Source organism: Lygodium microphyllum, chromosome 13 (assembly GCF_053477565.2).
Source record: "Lygodium microphyllum isolate KBCC chromosome 13, Lygodium_microphyllum_v1.1.10, whole genome shotgun sequence".
In the NCBI taxonomy this organism is placed as follows: domain Eukaryota; kingdom Viridiplantae; phylum Streptophyta; class Polypodiopsida; order Schizaeales; family Lygodiaceae; genus Lygodium; species Lygodium microphyllum.
The window spans coordinates 53,880,807-53,904,069 of record NC_141147.1 but is presented as its reverse complement, the minus strand read 5'-3'; positions in this window follow the sequence as shown (position 1 = coordinate 53,904,069).

Here is a 23,263-nt window from a genome sequence, read left to right as displayed (position 1 = left end):
GAGCTGTTAGGGAGTCATGGGCAGAGAGAGATGACCACAACTTGTGAAGCTTGTGGCATTCATGTTTTCTAATAGGTTTAGATAGTATGCTGATAGCATGGTGGCATGCAAAATGAGTCTAGACATAGTGTACTTTTCAATACCTACATTGATATCAAAGAAAAAGGGTGGAATCCCTCTTCGCCTGCTACTCTTTTTTGGTTTAGTAAGACTACTAGTATCTTGAGATAATTGCATGTGATAATGAAGTTTGGATTTGAACAATTTTGGAACATATCCACAAGTTGTCTAAATGTTGATACCATGTTTCTTTCTTGGAATTTGAGGCAATCATCCGGTCCTGTGGCTCTAACGTTGAGTGGGAAGTGGTATTTTCCATTGGTTTTAGGGTTAGAGTCAATTCCATGCCTCTTAGAGTAAGGTAGGAAGGAGGGGTTTCCTCTCTCTACTGATATAGTGCTACATAAGGCCACCCATGCCATGTTTCTAGTCTCTAAGATGGCATTCCACTAGTCAATTGTGCTTCGAATTTCTGAACTCTTCTAGGCACTTCTCCAACATTGTCACTCCAATAGTCATTTTTTTTGAAGCACCCCAATTGTGGGTTCTATTTTGATCAATCCAATGCCTTTCCAAGGCTTTCCCTATTTGTGTTACTTTTTTCATTACATTGATAGAAAGTGTTACCTTGAGCTTTCATGCCATCATATTAAACTCAAATTGTATGAATGTTTCCATTGACTCAACCCTCCTCAATGTAGCAATCTCCTCCTCCCAATGTATTTTAGCTGCTGCCTCTCTCCCCCTCGGAAAGGGGATGTTCTTGGGGCATTGCTTTGCACCATTCTCTGAGCTCATTTATTCTCACCAATATTTTTTGCTTTGGATTTGTCAATGTCTGTGATGAAGTGGATTAATTTGACAAGTTTTCCATACCAGGCTGGTCGGGGGGGGGGGGGGGGGGTGGTATCTTCAACATCTGACATGCCATACTCATCCACATCTTATGGCAAAGGTGACAGTGTGGATGTTCCATTTCCATAAGGCCCAAGCTAATTAGACTTTCATTTGAGAGAACCTCCTCCTTGAGCTAGCATAGCATCTCATTTCTTGTAAGCTCATACTCTTGTAGTAGCTGAGGTAGGGGTCCTAGAGTGCTTCCAAGTACCTCTATAGACAATTGCAATTTCCTCTTAAGGTCATTCATTGTGTATTCTTTTGTAGGTCCTGTGACTTCAATTAGAGTTTTTGTGAAGGTTCTCTGCTAAATCTTCATTATTTTTTTGCCATCTTAGCCCTATTCAAGGCCATTTTCTTGTCATATCGTGCCTTTACAAGCTTGTAAGCTAGCTCTTGCAAAGGGCTCTTCAGTTCTTTCTTCTAGTTGTTCAATTTTCTTTTTGGCTTGTTCTAATACCATATCTTTCTAGTTGGTCATGGCTTCTAATGTGGTAGCTTTCTCCCTCATGTTTTGCTAGAGTTCCCCCTTGCGGCGGGTCACTCATGAACATATGTATATATCATGTGGGTTCAAAACAGGGGCTTTTTAAAATACTAATTTTATACATTTTTCACATATAGAAGGGTACCTATAAAGAGATTATTTACATATTGAATAGAAAAGGAATGTATTTTATTCAGGAAACATTCACAAATAAGGATATTTATAAATAGGCCTTGAACTCACGTGATATATAGGATATATGGGTAGTGAACCCCTTGAGAGTTTCCCCTTCTCCTTAGTTAGTTCTTCCATCCTTTGCTCAAGGTTGTCTTGGTTTTTGGTGGCTTCCTCCTAATTGCCCCTCCAATTGGAGCACCCTATCCTTCATTTGTATGATCTCCTCCTTACCCCAGTGTAATTGACTAATCTCATATTTTTGTTGCTTCACCTTCTCTTTCAATTGGGCCATGATGCTTGTGGCTTCCTTGTGTTGCATCTCCCCTTTTCCCCTACTTTCCTTCTCTTATGCATGCTGTAGTAGTATTTCCTCATACTTATCATTATCTACTCTTCTTCTTGCTAGTGTTTCTATATCCATGCACAGAGTGTAGAGTACAACCTTTGTCAAGTGATGCAGGCTTCTTTCTCTTTTTTTGAGTGCCAGTACTATTTTTTTTCTCTCTTCTTCTTTTTGGTCTCTTTTCTCTTCCAAGGTCTTCAACAAATCATCGAAATCTTGTCTAGGTCCTTGTGTGATGAGAGGTATGTGAGATGATGTTTCTTCTACCCTTGGAACTTTCTCACCTCTTTTTTCTGATTCTACCTTCTCTATGGCTGTTCTCTTTGACCATATGACTGTTGATTCCTCCAATCTACTTTTGGAGACTAGTCAATAGATGGCATCAAGCCATTGTGTTGCCAAGGTCGCCTGATTTCTCCCTTGCAAGGGGTAATGGTAGGGGTGATAGATTTAGTGCTAGGATGGCTCTTTCTGCCAGTTGGCCTGGTGAGAGGAGTGGTGGTAATGGTTTGGCCAATTCCTTTCCTTTACCTTTAATCTTATACTATCCCCCACTAGCTCAGCTCCCCACTTTCTCTGTACTCTTACGCAAGCCTTGGTGCACAGATCGGATGCTGTCCGTAAGCGCGCGTAGTGACTGACAAAAGGTCCCCAAGAACAAAAGAACTCTACTTTTTGCACAAAACTCAATGTAGAAAGCATGCACGACACGAACAAGAGACCAATTAGGTGCAATCTCCCCCCATGCCTTGTGTGAGTGCTCCACAAAGCATGTATTTTATGTATTAATCATCTTCAAGCTCAAATAATAGTCCAAATTACAAAATAGCACACTTTTGGCTTTTGAGTTTGCTTTAGTGCCAAATAGAAATAAAGCTAATGGGCGGCGCCCAAGAAGTCAGGCACACCCAATACAATGTCCAAATACAAATATCATAATCGTGCGCCCATGCGCATACAAGAATAATAAATAAATATCCAATGCCTTAATAAATAGGCGCGACAAAATATAGGCGCCATGCCTAAGGTATGCGCCCATCAAAATATAGATGATAACTCGAATACACGCTATCCTCCAATGCTTTCCTCTGCCACTGCTGCTATCTCTACACATCAACTGAAGCATTCACAATCGTTAGTAAAATAATACAATTAAACCGACAAAAGTGAATACCTAGTAGTCTTCAGCTACATAAATAAATCAATTGGTTAGAAATCAATCCTAACCTTAATTTATCACAAGTGCGCACTCTAAACTCATAAACGTTTATTAATTTAATATGTATTTTGCGGAATCACCCGCTATGGAATCACCCATGTACACACTAAATTAACAAAACGCCTGAAAAGGATAGGCGTCCCCATCAACTTCTCGCACAAAGAATCCACTTTGTGTATGAGCCCCGATAATCAAAGTTTAGGGAATCCACCGTAAAACCTCACGGAATCCATTGTGGCACGGAATCCACCGTGTAATATGCCTTTTGGCATCATACCCCCAGGTTGGGATAGCAATTGTGCTCAATTGCTATTAGCTCAATGTGGAGCTAGTAGAGTGGGGAAAGCATTTAAGTCTCTAGCGTGCATCCATTGGGCCTCTTCAACAGGATGGCTTTTAAACTTGACCAAATATCTAGAATATCTACGGCCAGTTCTAGTGGTCATAAAGTTAGTATCTATAATAGCTTCAAGCTCAAGTATTTCAGTCTCTTCATCTAACAAAGGTGGGTTTTCATAGATAGGGTGTACAGGTAATTGGCCTCTAAAGGGTGGTAGTAAACTAATGTGAAAGGTGTTGCGAATTTTCCAATGTGGTGGTAGTTCTAACTTAAATGCATTGTCATTGATTTTGTGTATGATCTTGAATGGTCCATAGAATCTAGGTGCTAATTTCACAACTGGATGTTTATCTACACTTTGTAATCTACGTTTTTCTATTCTTAACCAAACATAGTCATCAACTTTGAAATTCATGGCTTGTCTTTTCTTATTTTCTTGCTTTGTATATGATTGCTGGGCTTTGGCAATCATATCTTTAACTTCATAAAAAATAGTAGCATGCATGTTAGCAATATCATCAGCAGTCTGAATCTCATTTGATAATGATGCAACAGGTGTAGGCAATCTATAACCATAAATAACTTCAAACGGTGCTTTCTTTGTAGCTATATGCAGTGCATTGTTATATACAAACTGAAGTAAATGTAGATGTGTATCCCATGTGTGTGGTTTTGAAATAGTGTAAGCACGTAGAATATCTAAGATAGTACTGTTAGTAGCTTTTGCTTGACCATTAGTTTCATGATGAAATGCAGATGAAAAATCAATCTTTGTTCCTAAGTTAGCAAACAAAGTAATTTAAAAATTATTTCAAAATCTAGAATCATGATCAGAAATAATAACTTTTGGTAAACCATGATTAGTAAACACAGTTTTCAAAAACAATTGAGCTGCTTGAGATGCTGTTAAAGTTTTCTTGCATGGGATGAAATATGCTTGTTTACTAAACCTGTCTACAACAGTCCAAATCATATCATGGTTAGCTTTAGTGTTAGGTAAATCAGTAATAAAATCCATAGAAATCTGTTCCCATGGTCGTGATGGAATAGATAAAGGCATAAGTAAACCATACTGTTTACCATGATGTCTCTTAACTCTTTGACAAACTAAACATTCAGAAACAAAGTTAGGTACATCAGAGTCCATGTGTGGCCAATAAAAATCTTCAGTCAATGTATGCAAAGTAGATATAATACCTCTATGACCTTGATATGGAGGACAATGAATCTCATTCAAAACAAAAGATCTAAATGGAACTGTAACACATAATCTCTTTTCATAAAACATGAATCCATCATTGTAAGACAGTGAATCAATAGGAATCCAGTTATTTGCAACTAATTTATTCCAATCAACATGAAAAGTAAGATCCTAATGATAAGTATCTTTCATACGGATAAGGGAATCAAATGATATGACAGAGATATTATGAATGGTTGGTCTTCTACTTAAAGCATCGGCTACTACATTCTCTTTTCCTGGTTGGTATTGTATTAGGGGATGAAAACTCTGAATGAAAACTGCCCATTTGATATGTCGGTCAGAGATTTAGGGTTGACTAAGGAGATGTCTAATACTTTGTTGGTCAGTCTTAATCATAAACTCAGAACCCATTAAGTAATGTTCCATTGTCGTAAAGCTTGTACTACAGCTAGTAATTCCTTATCATATGTAAAATATTTAAGTTCAGATGGTTTCAGTTTACAGCTAGAATAGGCTATGGGATGATTATCTTGCATAAGTACAGCTCCTGTTCCAGATCCGCTAGCATCAGTAACTACTAAAAAGAATAGTCTATTGAAATCAGGTAGTTGTAACACAGGAGCATGGGTTAATGCATGTTTCAATGAATCAAAAGATTTTTGTTGATTATCAGACCAATGATAAACAATACCTTTCTTTAAAAGTTTTATCAAAGGCAAAGCAAGTAATGAAAAATTTCGTACAAACTTCCTGTAAAAACTAGCAAGACCTAGAAAAGAACGTAACTCATGCACATTTTTGGGTATGGGCCAATTCAATATTGCTTCTATCTTCTTAGGGTCAACCTTAATACCTTCTGATGAGACAATGTGACCTAGATATTCAATTTCAGTTTGAAAGAATTCACTCTTTTCTGGATTAGCATACAATTGATTATCTTTCAACAACTTGAAAACTAAAGACAGATGCTCATAATGTTCTTTCTCATTTTTACTGAATACCAATATATCATCAAAGAATACTATAACACAATGCTGATATTTCAAAAATATGTGATTCATCATTCGACTAAATGTAGCAGGTGCATTAGTCAATCCAAAAGGCATCACTAGAAATTCATAATGTCCAAATTATGTTCTAAATGCAGTTTTGAATATATCAGATTTATCTAATCTCACTTGATGATAACCAGATTTAAGATCTATCTTACTGAATATGGCAGAACCTTGTAGTTTATTCATAAGATCATCTACCCTAGGAATCAGATATCTATTCTTAACAGTAATCTTATTTAGGGCACGATAATCAATGCACATGCGATAAGTATTCTTCTCCTTCTTTACTAACAAAACAAGTGCGCCAAATGGAGAACTACTAGGTCTAATTAATCCTCTGTTTAACAATTCCTCTACTTGATTTTGAATTTCTTTCTATTCAATCTGGTTATGCCTATATGGTGCTTTACATGGCGGTTGTGTACCAAGAATTAAATCTATTTTGTGATCTTCAGGACGTGAAGGTGGTAGTCCAGGTGGTAAATCATCAGCAAAACAATCTTTAAATTGAGTAAAAAATTCTATATGCCTAGGATGTTTTTCTTTAGCTTGAAGTTCATTCACCCAAATTAAATAAGATTTACTACTTTTATGCAATGCACGTTTAGCTTGAGTATGAGTAAGCATTGGAAAATTATTAGATGCGTGCATACCATGCAATGTAATTTGTTTTCCTTGAAAATGAATTTTAATTGAATGCGTGGAATAATCTATGTCAGGATTATACTGATGACGCCAAGGCATACCTAGGATAATATCACTGGACTACAAAGGTACAACTAGAAAATTCCTTCGTTCAATGTAGTCACCAATTTTAATTTCTAAGTCATGCACCTCTTGTGTTCCATTATATCTTGTGCCTAAGAATGCTGCTTTAATGTGACAATGTGTAGAAACAGTTTGTAATTTCAATTCTTTCACTAACTTTGCAAAAATTAAATCATGTGTGCTACCATCATCATGCAAAATAATCTTTTCTTTTCCATGCACTAAACATTTCATTGTCAACAAAGAATGTGGAGTTGGCATACCTGGTAAAATATCTGAAAGAGTAGCAATGTCATCTTCATCTTCCGTAAAGTTAGGCCTTTCCTCACGTTCTTCTTCATCTATTGCTCCAAGATAATTGATATGGACAGGTGGCTTCTTCGATTGGCAATTGGCTGCTAGATGTCCAGGTTGATGGCATTTGTAATAAACTATAGGTTTGGCTTTGGATACATTGTTGGCAATGGCAGGAAGTCTAGGAATATTAGGATTTGGTTGTGAGGATGGCTTAGGGTTTTGATTGGTATTTGATGGCAAAGTAGGTGGTTTGTCCAAGACTTACGGAAAGATGATGAAGGAAAATGACTTTGATTGAATCTTCTAAAATTTGAATTGAATTTCTTGGAACCATAGTTACCATTTGCTTGAAATTGTTGTGGACGCTTGTCTCTTCCGCGAATCTTGTCTTCAATGTCATGAGCCAAAAAAATTGCATCTTCAAGGGTTATAGGCTTGAACATATTGACTTCAGCGTAGTAATGTCCAAGTAAGCCAGACATAAATTTGCATTTGTAAGTTGCTTGAGGTACGTCTTCAAGCATTTGGAGTTGTATTAGGGCATTCCAAAAATGTTCAGTGTATTGGGAAATAGGCTCACGATCTCTTTGCTATAGAAGATCCCATTGCTTTATGGCTTTTTCATGAAATTGAGGAGGAAGGAAATTCTGCAAAAACTTCTTTTTGAAACTCTCCCAGGTAGTGGGACAATCAATGCTCTTGCGAACCACAATCCACCAAAGAGATGCTCGATCGACTAAATGATTAGTGACACATTTAATTTTGTCTTTTTTAGCGTATGCCTCTTCATGAAAGTAGTCATCAAACTGAATGATAAATGCAAGAATAGTTTTTCCATCTCGAGTTCCATTTCGACTGATAAATGCAAGGATAGTTTTTCCATCTCGAGTTCCATTGAAAGTACGGGGAGCTTCGCCTTCGCACAAGATAGGTAGCGATTGGAAGCTCTCGATCTCAGGTTCGCTCTGATACCACTGATGCACAGATCGGATGCCGTAAGCACGCGTAGTGAGCGTCAGAAGGTCCCCAAGAACAAAAGAACTCTACTTTTTGCACAAAACTCAATGTAGAAAGCATGCACGACATGAACAAGAGACCAATTGGGTGCAATCTCCCCCCATGCCTTGTATGAGCGCTCCACAAAGCATGTATTTTATGCATTAATCATCTTCAAGCTCAAATAATAGCCCAAATTACAAAATAGCATGCTTTTGGCTTTTGAGTTTGCTTTAGTGCCAAATAGAAATAAAGCTAATGGGCGGGCGCCCAAGAAGTCAAGCATACCTAATACAATGTCCAAATACAAATATCATAATCGTGCGCCCATGCGCATATAAGAATAATAAATAAATATCCAATCCCTTAATAAATAGGCGCGACAAAATATAGGCGCCATGCCTAAGGTATGCGCCCATCAAAATATAGATGATAACTCGAATACACGCTATCCTCCAATGCTTTCCTCCGCCACTGCTGCTATCTCTACACATCAACTGAAGCATTCACAATCGTTAGTAAAATAATATAATTAAACCGACAAAAGTGAATACCTAGTAGTCTTCAGCTACATAAATAAATCAACTGGTTAGAAATCAATCCTAACCTTAATTTATCACGAGTGCGCACTCTAAACTCATAAACGTTTATTAATTTAATATGTATTTTGCGGAATCACCCGCTATGGAATCACCCATGTACACACTAAATTAACGAAACGCCTGAAAAGGATAGGCGTCCCCATCGACTTCTCGCACAAAGAATCCACTTTGTGTATGAGCCCCGGTAATCAAAGTTTACGGAATCCACCGTAAAACCTCACGGAATCCACCGTGGCATGGAATCCACCGTGTAATATGCCTCTTGGCATCAAGCCTGCTCCAAGTTGGGGTGGGTTAGGTGGAACTTCAATTTTTCCTCTTCTTTTCCCTCCTATCTATTCTATAGAGTGCCTTATGACCTAATGGTAGTCTTCTCTCTCCTGCCTTTCTTTGGCTTGGTGTTCTTCTCCGCCTTGTGAGACTCTTACATTTCCATTTTGGTCATTATTCTCCTTTGATGGTGTTCCTTCCCCCTCACCCTTTTCCTTGTAGGGAGTAAAGACACATATGCCTAGCTTCTTATGTATTATTTACACTGATAATACTTTCATACCTACACACCTATGCACTATAGGTGTGCCCATCATTGTCACTTCATTCATTATTCTTTTAGTAACATTTGAATAAAGGGAAAACCAATCACACATTATGACTATTGGAGTTCCCACATCTTGTGTGTGTGTGTGTGTCTCTCTCTTGCTCCTTTCACCATAGCTCTTGCTTACTCCCCTCTGTGCTTTCACTTTAGGGATCACTCCCTTTAATTAGTATTAGAGCTTGATCCCGATTAACCTTTGGAGAGAAGCTTCAGCTCATAGTTTTAATGGCAGCCACGGTATCTTCACCGCGAGGTATGCACTGAACTCTACCCTCTCCTTGACTTCTTCTTGTCACTTGAGGCTTGTTCGACGACTTCCCTGGGACCTACTAGAGCTTCCCTAGTGCCACATTGCACTTAGTAGAGGAGACAATAAGAGTGGTCATCAATTCAGTGTGAATTGGACTTGTTTGCTACCCCTCTTCCTTGATCAGTTTGCTTCACCCTACCTTATCTCTAGCTCTCCTAGCATTACTCTTGGCCTTTAGGCAATCACTTAGCATTGTATTTGACAACTTTAACATGAGTTTGGGCATCAATTGGGAATCTTGGGTTCATATATTAGCTCAAAGTTTATGACAACTTGCTATACTATAGTTCTAAACAGCCCTTCACTCATTGTCTGGAGGTCACTTATGCTTTCTAGGATGTCTATTTGATGTCGGATCATTTGGGATGTTATGCCAATGTATTGGAATGTTATGGGACTGATTTGAGCACTCTTTTACTTAGTTTTATATAGTTTTTTTTACTACTATAATAACTAGGGCTGAAGCTTATTTTATTTGTGAAGAGATATGCCTATTGCTCTTGGGTGCTTATACTGATTATTTGAGGTGATGTACTGATGCTTATGGTTCATGCTACATGCTTGATTATGATCCTAGATTGCTTATGAGATGAGATTGGATCTTTGAATCTTAACATTGCTTGTCATTCACTGTTATGTATGGTTATTTGATGCTCCAATAATAAAAGCGCTTTGCAAGTTACTTGGGTTGGATCCTCTCGGATATATGGCACTTGGATATTGGATGTATGGATGCCTTCCACATGATGTTTTAAGCTTTGTTTGCTTGTTTGGACTTTGACCTTTATTCCATGGGAGTTGCTAGTTAACATTTGAGTGTTACATTGAGAACTTGATTATGTAGTTGAATTTGAGGATCTTACAATGAGACCATGGGACTTTTTGACATGTACATATTCTTGTCATGCTTTATGTCCACAATTGATACTTCATGGGATGATCTCACATTACTTTTGGGCCATCACCTATCTCTATCATGATGTTGTTAGTGATGTTTGCATCTTGCTTGGTTATGTACTGAGCTTCTGTTACATTGCTCAGTATGTTGTACCTTTGGTTGGTCTCTTCTATTACTTGTGAGACCCACTCTATGCATGATGATTATGCCTATGGGATGTATCTCAGTTTGATATACTAATCCTTTATATTTCTTGGAGCCAGCCACATATTCACTCACTGCTAGTTGGAGCTATTCCTTGGCAGTTGTAGTTTGTCTTATATTGGTTATTGCCTCTCTTTTGCATTGAATTCTTAATGATGCAATTTCTTTGTAATTTATTTTTAGCATGTTGTAATTACAGTTTACTACATTATTTATGCGAGTAATCACCTTCACTTGATAGCTCTTTGCATTCAATTTGTGGATAGTTCATTATTTGGTTAGTATTTATTGTTTTCAACTTGATTTGGTAGTGGTTTTAGGGATATCTGTAGAAGTAATTACAACAACCCACTTTAATAGTTTGTGCACTTGTTTGCCTTAATTGTGGCTAGTGGCTCGAGTGATAGTGCTATGTTTAATATTTACAAGTTGAATGGCACCAACTACGGCTATCTAAAGGTCCAAAATTGACAAGTTTTATTGCAAAAAATGCATGTTAGGCCTTTGAAATATAAAAATGTCAAGTCCAAACTTATTCATGCAGAGGGTTGGGCTTAATAAGATGCACAATGTAACTCCACCATCATATTATCACTCTCTAAGCATGTGTTCTATAATGTTGTCTTCGATGTGCACTTTGCATGGGAATTATGGAAAAAGATTCACAATGTCTATGAAAAGTAGATCCATGCAACTTATGGACCTTTGCATGAAGGAGAGCACTTCTATGTCAACTCATTTAAATTCGTTCCATTCCATTATAAGCCATTTTTCTTCACAAGGGATTGAATTCAAGGGAACTCTTCTTTCCTTGTTCCTCTTAGTTACACTACCTAAATCATGGGATATCTTTCGTACTACTATGTGTGCCAACATACCTACTAATGGGTCACAATTGTAGGATGTAGATGGTGCACTCTTGAACTGAAGAGGTTAACAAAAAGAATGTTGATGCTTCCTACACCTCTCATGCTTTGATAGTTAGAGGAAATAATGGTAGGAATAATAATGACCACCATGGGAGGAGAGGCTCTCAACAATCTCACTCGCAGCCACGTGGACAATCTCACAGTAAGTCCCATGATTGTAAGTCCTCATTGACTTGTTATTATTTGGCCATAGTTCCATAAAATACATGAATACAAGCACAAAGAAAAGGGAATGGTGATGTACATGACAAAAATAATGATTTCAAAGCTGTTATGGCCCTGAAAATACCATAACAATCCAAGATACATTGATTAGCCTGAATTGACATGAATACTACACGAAACTTCTTGAACAAATTTACTACCATCATGAGTAGATAATATTCAAGAAAAGCACTCAGATATAAAACACATATCATATTCAATAACACAAAACTACTATCCATAAGAATATTGCACAGTTTATGATCATCATAACCATTCCTGATTGGATAACTCAAAAGAAAACATCAGTATTACTAAAAAAAAAAACATATACTAATAGGATCAAACATCAGTCAACATATTAGAGCGCTATCTTGAAATTTCTATTATCCCTGATCACACTCATCAAATTCAACTACCTAACATTTTTGGACTTGCACTTGACTTTCAGGTGAGACATCATATGATATATAAAGTTGCTTTACACGTGCTGATTCAAAAATCCTACATACATAAAAGTGCTAATGTATGAAAGAGTACCAAATAGACAATGGAATTTGAGCCCTAACACCTGGCACAACCCCATGGATGGCTGGGATAGTCATGATATGAACCCACAAGCATACAACTAATGATAGAAAAGCATGAAAACTAAGTATGATGAAGAACGATTCAAAGAACACAGTTATGCCTTGCCTAGAGGCATTGCACCCCTTGACAAGCCACATTGAGCCACAACAATGAGTAAAGCCCCTCTAGGATACTCAAAGCTCTCTGGTGCAGCTGCATAATTGGTTCTAAGAGCCAGTGGATAAGTAACAACAAAAAATACAACAAAGCTAGAAATTAAAATAAGTTAGGATCATAAAGGATGATATCTCTACAAGAAGAGAGCTGGCACACCAAACCATGAGCAACATGATCTTCAAGAGAATCATGATCCATAACACTAAAATCCTCATGAACCTTATGGAGCACCTCTTGAAGCACAACATCCCTATCATCAGACCAAAAATCCCTCTGTTAAAGTAAAGAAGCCACATATTCATCACTTTGTCTTTTTCCCTCCAAAGCCTGCTTCAACTTGACATTCAAATCCATACACTTAATCTCTAATTCTGTCACTTTCAATTTTAAGACATCTCTCTCTTGCACCACATCATCATATTTTGCTAAAACAGAAACATCTTGAAGCATATGATATGACTTGGAAACCATACCATCAAACTTATTTGCAACCATCTGCTATGCATTTTTCACATCATGAACTAAAGCATTCCTAATATATTAGAGCTCATATTTTAAAATCACAAAACCATCGACCACAACTTCCACATTTTGCAAAATATGCTTTTCAACCTCTTGAAGTGGTTGAAATCTTTCTAACAACAATTGATAATCAACTCGAAGTCCAACATACTTTCCCGTAAAAATTGTCATTTTATCCAAACATTTGGTCCTGAGCTCATTAGTCCAGTTCTCAAACAAGGCAGTAGACATTTTATTCCTATCCAACAATTGCTGCAACTCTGTAATTTTTGCCCCAAGCTGAGATTCCATAGTTTCATACTATTTTTCTTGTAATTTTTGAGTCAAATACTCAAATGTCTATTGACCAGACAACTAAATGTGAAACCCACTAGTCCGAATTGCATTCCAAATATTTTGCTTGTCGTATTCTTGAAAATAAGTCATTAGTTTTTGCATAGCTCCCATGCATCAGAAAGACTACCAATACTAAGATCATGCATCCGAGAAGGACACGAAACATATGGTGCATTTGCTACAAACTCAGCCACATGTTGATCACCAAGTGTATCATTAGGATGATTTTAAGAATAATGAGAAACAGTGTGATGCTTTTCCTCAGACATAGACATACTCCAAAATCATATTTTTCCAATATTTGAATTTTTCTTTGCATAAATATTACGTGCCAATTTAGAATCATCAACATTTCTCTGTTTACCCATATTGAGTGTATCCTCAATACCTGCATCCTTACTATCCCCTTTGATGACAAATTTTGAAGAAATCTATTTAGCATATGCTTCATTATACCCACATTTACCAAATCTTGATAAATGGCATGCTTATCCAAATCACCAGCAAACAAATTATGAATATTTGTAACATCTTTAACGGCATGAGAAGCAATAGCTTTCACCTCTATTTTGACTACATTCTCTGACAAAAAGTTGAAATCCAACTTAAGCAAATACTCAGTAGTTAGTTTGGGATACAAAACTTGAGCATATTCATACAATTTTGCCAAAAAATAGCCCATTCTAGATTTTTGAAAAACCTTCTTAGATTTTGAGATCTTAATCTTAGCCCAAAATAAATTACTCAACAACTGAGAGAGAGGGCTTGGCCATGGTGTTTGCTGTAAAGCAATTTTGTCATTATCTTTTGGCTACAACCTTTTACCTTCTTTTTGACCATCAAGCTTTGTTGTATCTTGTGAAAAAACCTTGCACTACAAGATGCATCGCTAGATGGATACTTTTGCTTTTGGAGTTTGACTTCTCCATGGTGGTGCGTAAAGGGAAGCAGTATTACATGGTTGACCATGTGTCGTGCATCCCCATAGGAGAATCTACTGGGCAAGACATTGTAGACCAAATGCCAAATGCACATCTATTCAACTTGTTCAATGAAAGGGATTTGTTTAGATCCGACATGACACTGTATTGGGTAGATGACATAGTTCAAGTGCTTGAGCACGGACTACCAAAAAAACCAATAGAAAAGCCTGACTTAGGCGGCTCATCCAGAAGATCCAACCCTATCAGTTTGATAGCAAGCCAACTCTACAAATTGGGGCAAGATGGAATACTACACAGATACATGTGTGAGCATGAGATGCATGACATACTCACAGAGGCACACGACAGAATCATGGGAGCACATTTAAGCAGAGACACGACATCCCGCAAAGTGCTGCAGTCCCATCTATGGTGGCCTACTCTCTTTCGAGAGGCAACATGATTTGTGAAGCATTGTGATGAGTGCCAATGGATTAAGGTCCCTATTCATAAGGATCACATGGAGCTAACCCCAATTATTGCACGATAACCCTTCGAGAAATTGGGATTGACTTCATCAGACCTATTAGTCACACGACACAATATTCACAAGTAGTGATTGGGATAACACGTTGTCAAAGAGATCGTGCAATAGCTGCAGAACACGGGGTTCAAGGTACAGCAAGAAATGAGGCTAACAAGAAGAACTCAAATATTGGATCCCAAAGTTCACTTTATAACAAGAGAAGAGTCAAAATAAATGTCAAAGTATGACAATCTGTCCTCAGCTTAACAATAATCATAAGAGTTTGGTTTTCAAGGCACCAAATAAATCAATTAGATTCTGAATTTAGTCATATCCAACTTGTTAAAATTCCAGGACCAACAGATAAGTCTTCTGACAAGTACGATCATTGGCTTCAGACATATATACAGCTCAGGTTAGCAGCTGAGACCTATTGCATCATTTCTGTCTTATGGAGTGCACTCCTTAGAGCTTGCTTCACTTAACAAGTGAAGCAGAGCTTTTATGCTTCTGTTCTTTGTTCAGTTTTACAGCATTCAGCCCAAAGGGTGCCAGTTGATAATTCCTTTAGATCATTCACTTCATAAAAAACTTGCAAAGTTCTTAATTAGCATAGCACCACTCCAGATTGAGCCCTCTGCATATTTAGCAATGCTCCATGAAGGTCTGCAGTATTCTACAATAGCATAAACCCACTCCAGGTCATAGCAACTCCATGTCAAGACTATTTACCAGTTTTTCAGCAAAGGCATCTTCAGTTCTAAATGAACCTAGACTAGTATAATCTGAACCCAGGCCTGTAATTATAACATTCACATATTATCATCATGAGGGACCTTATTGTGGGCATTCCCTCATCATCATCTTCTTCATCTTCTTTTGCTTCTCCTCCTCCTTCTTCTTCTTCTTCTTCTTTATTGTGTCTAACACACAGAAGATTCCATAAGCAAAGATAGCTCGAGACTATATGCAGTACCTGTTGGCATTGAACCTGCACCTGGCCACCTTGACTTGTAGACTACAGCATTGTATCATACACACTTCAAGTGTTTCATCACCGATTGCTTCATACATCCAGGTCTACTGCCTTTGTCCTTCCTATCAGAACTTGTTTCTGCACAACCCAAGGCATGGCCGGCAGCAGCAAGGACCACCACATTCGTCTTGCAGGGGCTTCAGACCAGCTCTTATGAGCGAGAACAGGATTCATCCATGGCAACTTGAAGGTGGAAGCAGAAAGATTCAAACTCCCACTAATATTGGCGCTACCAGTGCTGGTGCAAGCCGTCATGAATTTGTGGTGGGCATGGGCCGCACCCTCGCTGTTGGAGATTGACCAGGCATGGTGTGGTGGCATGGGATGCACCTTCCTTAGCAAGATCCGCCTTCAACTGTCCCAGGTAATTCGTGAAGGCTCTTCAGAAAACTTAATGTAAGCTTCGACCAACACAACCAGTACAGGTACAAATTTTGAGCCGCAGCTGTTAACAAATCTTTAGACAGGAAACTGCGACGTTTGTTGTTGGGGAAATCGAGGCATGATTGTGCAACCCTGTTCAGAGGCGTCTTTTATTCGATTCTGTTCTTCCCATCTGAGGATTAGCTATCTTCTCTAAACTGGCCGTGTAAGACATCGATTCATCTCAGCAAGCAAATCCACAACTTCTCTGGATAAAAAGCGGCAACAACGGTAGGAGAATCTGAGGTGTTGGTTGCGAGCTTCGATCACACATCAAGTCCAAATTTTGAAGATCAATTTCCTTCGGGGGGGGCGCAGAGTAGAGTTGCACGAATTTGGAGGACAATTGGGAGAAGCGGAAGAGAGCCTCATCTAATTGGGGCCCGTCGCCTCCTCCATACACAGGCTCCAGCATTCGTCTCCCTCCCTTGATCCTCTCCTCGTCGATCTTGTATTGCCCGACGCTGAAGGTAGCCACCTATTTCGAGCTCGGGGAGGTCCTGCATTTGCTGAGCTTTTTTTTTTCCCCCCCCCTTTCGCCATTCGAATCCTCCTTTTCCCCCAATTAGTCTCCCTTTTTTTTTTCTTCCTCTTTTCCCTCTCTTTTTGCCATTCAAATATTCTTCCTCTATCTTTAGCTTCCTATCTTTCCATTTGTGAATTCCTCTTTTGACGCATAGTGACCAACCATACGAACAGCCTCGTTTGGACAGTATATCATAGTCTCAACAAAATCAGGGACCTTATCACTGGAGTCCTGATTACAATCTGGATCTGTGAAGGACTCATTGTAAGCTTGCCCCAAGTCTCGGATGCTCCCACGAACAGGACGGTCTACAAAGGGTAGGATAGGTTTTCCTTCCTATTATAAGCATCGTATATGCAATACATTTAAGGGAATATATACTTACATTGAATGTAGTTTATTAAAATGCACCACACAAACAATGAATCACATGCAGAAATTAACACAAATGCACAACAAAAATGGAGGTGTTCACGGCTCAGATGCGCAACATCACGACATCCACCCCCTCTAAACCTGCGCATCCTCCGGATGTGCCAACTATCCAGGATCATTCAAGTCCACAAACAAGTCAAGTTCATCTTCTGATTCTAGCGGACCTGTTTCTCCATCAGCTCCATCTTCTATGTCCTCTGTTTCTTCAGCATGTCTTTCTCCTACCTGCTCATCTTCTGTCAATGCTTCAAGTTCATATTCTTCATCTTCTCTTCTCTTAAAAATCTTGACTCGTTTTCCAGCAATAGGCACCCTCAATAATGTTCCATCTAATTCAGCCAGCTCATAGGTACCATTGTCAAAAACCTTTTTCACTTCATACGGTCCAAACCATCTTTGAACCATTTTTCTTATGCTACTATGCTGATTTTCTAGACTACTGTCGTAGACTAGAACCCAATCCCCTTCTTTTATGGCTCTAGGCCTCAAGCGATGCCTTAAATCAAACCTGTCCTTATTTCTGAGACGGGCTGCTTTCAAACGATCAATGGCTAGCTGCACATCTTCTGTCCTTCTCTCTAGTTGACGAATCCGAAGGGCTAACAGCTCTTCCCTTGATAAATTCTCATGCCACGGAAGAACACTCCAAGTGAGAGCACAAATTTCAGTAGGCATGACAGGTTTTTGCCCATACATCAACTCCGCAGGCATGTATCCAGTAGTCACACTATGTGTAGAGCGATCAGCCCACAGTGCAAAAGGTAGTAATCTCGGCCAATCTCCAATCCGTCCTCTACAAGCTTTTGCCAATGCTTTAACTATAGGCGGATGTCCTCTTTCACTTTTGCCATTTCCCTCTGGATTATAGGCAGTAGTAAGAGCCAATTTAATCCCAAGCTGTGAGAAGAATTCTCTAGCTTCATCAGCATCTAGCTCTCCACGATCAGCTGTAATCTTGCCTATACATCCATACCTGCAAAATATTTCTTCCAACAAGAATTTACATACTGTAGTGGTGGTCTTCGTCCGCAACGGTCTACCTTCAACATAGTTTGTAAGATCCTCCCTAGCGAAGACAAGATATCTCATCTGCCAAAGTCCCACTGGCAAAGTAACCAAGTCTACTACCCACTTGTAATGCATACATAGTGGATAAGTCGGATGCAACTCATCACGATGTCACACTATAGAGTAAAGCTGGCAATCCCTGCAAGTCTCCACAAAGTGAGAAACATCTTTATACATCCCTTTCCACCAGTACCTTTCTTTAATTTTCTCATAGGTAGCCCACACACCTCTATGTCCTGCCCATGAGCTCTCATGAAACTCTCGCATAATCTGTATTTGCATGGCTTCATCACAAACTACTCTCAAGGGCAATCCTCCTCTCTTCCTTGGATGCTTCCAAAGAAAACCATCTTTCAAGAAATACCCATAAGCCTTTCTTCTGATTTTCTTGAATTCATCATCTGTCCAATCAGCTCTTCGAGTCAATGAACTTAGATACTGTCCAATTTGCAGCCACTCATCAACATAAAGCTCTTCAATAAAAGCTTCAACAGTAGATACATGACAATCATGAGTAAGGACAAAAGTAGCAAACTCTGTCTCATCATCTTCTGCAAGCATTGACTCCTCATCCTCATATCTCGCTCTAGAAAGCATATCAGCAACTGGATTATCTTTCCCTGCTATGTGTCGAAATTCTGGATTCAATGATTTGATATAGGCAATCCACCGAAGCATCGCTATATCTGGAGTCGAACAACTAGTAATCATGCCAAGCAAAGGTAAGCAATCTGTTTCCACAATAACTGAAGCTCCAATGAAATACCCTTTATCACACTTCAATGCAGTGACTACTCCCCACAACTCTCTTTTAATCTGCGGATATCTCCTTTGTCGCTCATTAAGAACTTTAGCTCCAAAGCGGATAGCATACCTATTTCCTTCAGCATCATCCTGTCCCACAGCCCAACCTATACCAATAGGGCTAGTATCAACTGTCAACATGATCGGCCGTCCACACTGATAATCCGCCTTGCGTAGAGTAGGAGCTGATTGCAACAACTTCTTGAGCTTACGCATGGCTTTTGAATGCTTCTCATCCCAATGAAATTTCTGCCCCTTTCGAAGCAGCTGATAGAGAACATTTGCAATATGAGCAAAATGAGGAATCCAAATCATGTAAAATACACAAGCTCCCACAAATCTCCGCACCTCTGAAGTAGTCGAGCAATACTCTGCAATCCTGTTTATGGCATCCACCTTTGCAGGAGAAGGCTTTCTGCCATAATATCCAACCATATGCCCAACTATGATGACTTCATTAACAGCAAAGACAGATTTCAGCCCTGAAAGTGTCAAATTTACCTCCTCTAATCGTGTCAAAATTTTCTCACAAGCATTCAAGTGATCAGCCACAAACTGTCTACATCCACGCAAATCAAGACTTTCATTCTTTTCTTCTTCTGCACAACCCTTAATAGGCACATCATCTAGAAAAGGCATGGTATACTGCGGAATATAGTCTCGAAGAACTCTATGCATAGCATTCATCATATGAGCAACTGAGTTTGTGGCACCTTGAGGCAAGGTACACATCCTCACAAGACCAATAGGCGTCCGCATAGTAGTAATATCCCTGCTTTCCAAGGCAAGCTGAAACTGATCATAACCTGAATACAAGTCACCTAGTGAATAGATGGCTCGTCCTGCAAAAGCCTCTGCAAATTCATCCACAACTGGACCTGTACCAACATTCCTGATTGTCACTTTGTTCACGGGCTGCATATCCTGAATAAATCTCAAAGTACCATTCTTCTTTGGAACAGTAAACCACCTGTTAGAATAGGGTGCAGAAGAGGGCTCCAAAATCCCCATTTTAATCTTCTCATTCAGCAACTCTATCAGCTTTGGCAAGTGTGCTTTAGGCACAGGTATAGGACGTATATTCCATGGTACATGAGGAACAGTGAAGATGACCATAGGTGCAACCAATTCGGGACTAATGCAGCCAATTTCATGTGGAAAGAAAGCAAATGCCTTACCATGACGTCCAAGCATCTCTCTAAAACATTCTTTTTCCATTGGAAGCAAAAAATCTTCATTTCCAATCTTCAATTCTGCAAGAGTTTCAACTGTTAACTTATGTCCAATATTTGCAGGATCCCTCAACATAGGCTGCTTTATAGCTTTTTCAATCTGCTCATCACTATCAGAAGGAAGCGGGCCTGCAACCGGCTTAACCTTCTTATCAACTGTTTTATATTTAGTGTCAACCTTGGCATCATTCAAGCACTCTTTTCTTTGCTGCAATTTCTGCAAATTTTCAGCATCTTTCAACTCTGTTGGCTGAAAAATTTCAGCCTTTAGCTCTATGGACTGCATGGGTGCAGCCTGAAACTCTATATGCAGAAATTTTTCTGCATTCAACTCTGTTGGCTGAATGAATTCAGCCCTCGGCTCAATGGACTGCATAGACGCATCCTGAAACTCTGTATGCAGAAATTTTTCTGCATTCAACTCTGTTGGCTGAATGGATTCAGCCCTCTGCAATTCTGTTAGCTGATCAAGATCAGCCATAAATTCAGTTTGCTGAGTTTTCTTAGCCTCTAACTCTGTTTGCAGCATAAAACCAGAAATTTCCTGAAACATATCCAAGGTTTGCATAGGTATAATCTTTGAACCCTTGCATACATCAGTTTTCAGCATTGCACTCATCTCAAACAATGTATCTGCATAAGACATCCCTTCATACAATCCATCCACGTGCTCTTCTGCTTGCAAAATACCTGCATTCTTCAACTCTTTCTCCTTACGACCAATGTACTGCCTGGCAGCTCTAGGCAAATCTGAAATTTTCTGATAACTCATTGAACTATCTGAAGTAAATCCAACAAAGTTATTGGAGAAAGACTGGCTGCCAAGAGGCGAGATCTCCTCTTTTCTCCGCTCCGTACCACTGGCGTCTCGCAAGACAGCGGTACCTAATGAAAATCCAACTCCTTCGCAGGTAGTGGTGCCTCACGCAAGGAGTCCCTGTTTCTCGGATGATTTACCCCAACAGTCATAAACTGAACAGCTCGCATACCATCTTTACTGCGTATCCGCGCATAAGCTGATCCATCATCCATCACTTTTGTTTCCATTCTTGCTTCTGTAATGAAAGGCTGTCCAAGAATAATCGGATAAGAGCATGAATCCTGAACAAAGCAATGATAATCCTCTTCAACATTACCAATAGAAATTCTGATACTCGGACAAGCAGCATACATATCACCAGAAGTATTATTGGCGGCTCTCATGCGCCAACCATGCTCTGCATCCATAGGCCACTTGCCACTCTCATAAACACCTCGAGCAATAAGATTAATTTCAGAACCATGATCAACCAAAGCGATCAAGGGAATTTGTTTCTCTCCAGTCCTTACCACTGTCTCAGTGGTTGCTCTAGCCCAATGACTTCGTGAAAAATAGCTACGAGGAATGAGAATAGGGGACTCATCATCTTCATACTGCATAGGCTGCACTATTTTCTCCAAGTGCGGATTAACAGAAGCATTCTCAACCATCACTGCATCATCATGCTCTTCTCCAAGAGCTCCATGCCACAATCCCTGTAAAGCTGGTCCTTCCATCGCATGTCGTTTCCTCCGCAAAAGATCCTGCATCTGATCCTGTATTTCTCTTCTAGCAATCCCAAGAGCCTCTCCAACAGTAAAAGTGACTTCACTATTCAAAATTCTTTCATGAAAAATCTTACTCATATCCGTTTGCATTTCAAGGTCTGACAAGAGCTTGAATCCTGGCTCTTTTCTTGGTTGCCTCTTTTCCTTCTGCTTGTCTCCCATTGGTTGATCAGAACCTGTTTGAGTTGGAGAATTTGGCATAGGTGGAGCTGTAACAGGTGGTGAAACAAAGTCACCCCCTCTAGTCTTTTTGGAGGAGCTAGGACCCTCCTCATCTCTTCTTCTCTTTTCCTCAACCATGGCATCTAATCCCTGCATTTTAGCCATATAAGCAAAAATAGAATACCTGTCAACGGGAGAATCCCATCCTGTTTCTCCTCGGATGCTAGAGCCCACACAAGTCATAGTAGAAGTTTGAACTTTCCCTCTTCTCGCTATCTCCAAGGCAGAAGACCATAAAGCAGAGTCTCCATCAGATTTCTGCTCAAGCTGGACTCCAAAAGCTGAAGCATCTCCTCTAACACTCACATAAGCTGATCGCGCAGCCATATCATCAACAAGCTTCTTCATACCTCCCTTACCAAAGTTCGTGTCAAGAGGAGCGCCAGTCTCTGTCAGCCATATCTTCCCATCTTGTCCCCAGAACACTACATTCTTTTTACGTGCTTCTTGGAAAGCATCACAATCTTTGCAGTGTTGGTGCTCTGTACTATCACACCAAATACATCAACGCCCTTTTCTTTGACCAGCTGGAAAAGCAGTCACTGGAGCAGGTGCTACAGCAGGTACAGACATGAGTTGTTCCTTTAACTTACCAACTTCAGCTTTGACTGCTTCAATCGTCAAATCCGCCAAGCCTTTAATAACATCATCTACAGATAAGGGCACTGGAGCAGCAGGAACTGGTGGATTCATAACAGGAGGAGTAGGCTTAGGCAAAGAAGTAGCACGGGTAGAAGAAGAAGTCTCCAAGGATTTTTCAGGAACTAATCCTGTATTACGATGCAATCTGACTCTCCTGCGCTGCTTCTTGACAAGAGCATTCACAGCATCAATAACATGCCTCCACTCAGTCTTTAAACCTGAATCAGTAGCTTGATCTTCCAAAAGATCATCCAACTTTTCCTGCAAATCAGCATCTGCAGCTTGCAAAAATAATTCCACTTTCTGCATCTCCAAAGCTTGCTGTTCAGTCCCATCCAACTGATCATATCGGCTTTCAAACTCTCGCAGAAGAGCGGTAACAGAAAGTCCCTTATTAGGCATAGAAACCCATGCTAAAAAATTCCTGCGATTCATAAGACCTGTATCCTCCAGAAAATATTCATCTTTTAATGCCTTTTTAAATTCAGCCCAACCTGCATGTGCCTCTTGAATTTTTGCAATTCGACCTTCAAGAGCTCGAACCACAATCCGCAAGAAGTAGCGGCTCCAAACATCTTGAGAAACACAAAAAAACTTCATCTTTTCTTCATACAAATGCAGGTAAGTTGACACTTGCTGGCCATTA